The 926-nt window shown below is 35.4% G+C and overlaps 1 protein-coding gene across 5 annotated transcripts in view; it reads left to right on the top strand.

Moving 5' to 3' along the window:
- Window positions 1–926, top strand: part of MTF2 (metal response element binding transcription factor 2) — a 92,523-nt gene that overhangs the window by 51,010 nt on the left and 40,587 nt on the right. The window lies entirely within an intron of this gene.

Raw genomic sequence — 926 nt, 5'->3', positions numbered from 1 at the left:
TTCCTGATCTTAGTGGAAATGGTTTCAGTTTTTCACCATTGAGAACGATGTTGGCTGTGGGTTCGTCATATATGACCTTTTTTATGCTGAGGAAAGTTCACTCTATGCCTACTTTCTGGAGGGTTTTTATCATAAATGGGTGTTGAATTTTGTCGAAAGCTTTTTCTGCATCTATTGAGATGATCATATGGTTTTTATCCTTTAATTTGTTAATATTGGTGTATCATACTGTTTGATTTGCATATATTGGAGAATGCTTGCATTCCTGGGATAAACCCCCGTTGATCATGGTGTATGATAACTTTTAATATGCTGCTGGATTCTGTTTGCTAGTATTTTGTTGAGGATTTTTGCATCTGTGTTCATCAGTGATATTGGCCTGTCGTTTTCTTGCTTTGTGACATCTTTGTCTGGTTTTGGTATCTGGGTGATGGTGCCCTCATAGAATGAGTTTGGGAGTGTTCCTCCCTCTACTATATTTTGGAGGAGTTTAAGAAGGATAGGTGTTAGCTCTTCTCTAAATGTTTGATAGAATTCGCCTGTGAAGCCATCTGGTCCTGGGCTTTTGTTTGATGGAAGTTTTTTAATCACAGTTTCAATTTCAGTGCTTGTGATTGGTCTGTTTATATTTTCTATTTCTTCTCGTTCAGTCTCAGAAGGTTGTGCTTTTCTCAGAATTTGTCCACTTCTTTCAGGTTGTCCTTTTTTTGGCATATAGTTGCTTGTAGTAATCTCTCATGATCCTTTGTATTTCTGAGTGTCAGTTGTTACTTCTCCTTTTTCATTTCTAATTCTATTGATTTGAGTCTTCTCCCTTTTTTTCTTTATAGTTTGGTTAATGCTTTATCAATTTTATCTTCTCAAAGAACCAGCTTCTAGTTTTATTGATCTTTGCTATTGTTTCCTTCATTTATTTTTCATTTATT

This window comes from Physeter macrocephalus, chromosome 4, assembly GCF_002837175.3.
Source record: "Physeter macrocephalus isolate SW-GA chromosome 4, ASM283717v5, whole genome shotgun sequence".
Lineage (NCBI taxonomy): Eukaryota > Metazoa > Chordata > Mammalia > Artiodactyla > Physeteridae > Physeter > Physeter macrocephalus.
The sequence above is the reverse complement of the archived record's forward strand: the minus strand, read 5'-3'. Positions and strand labels throughout refer to the sequence as shown.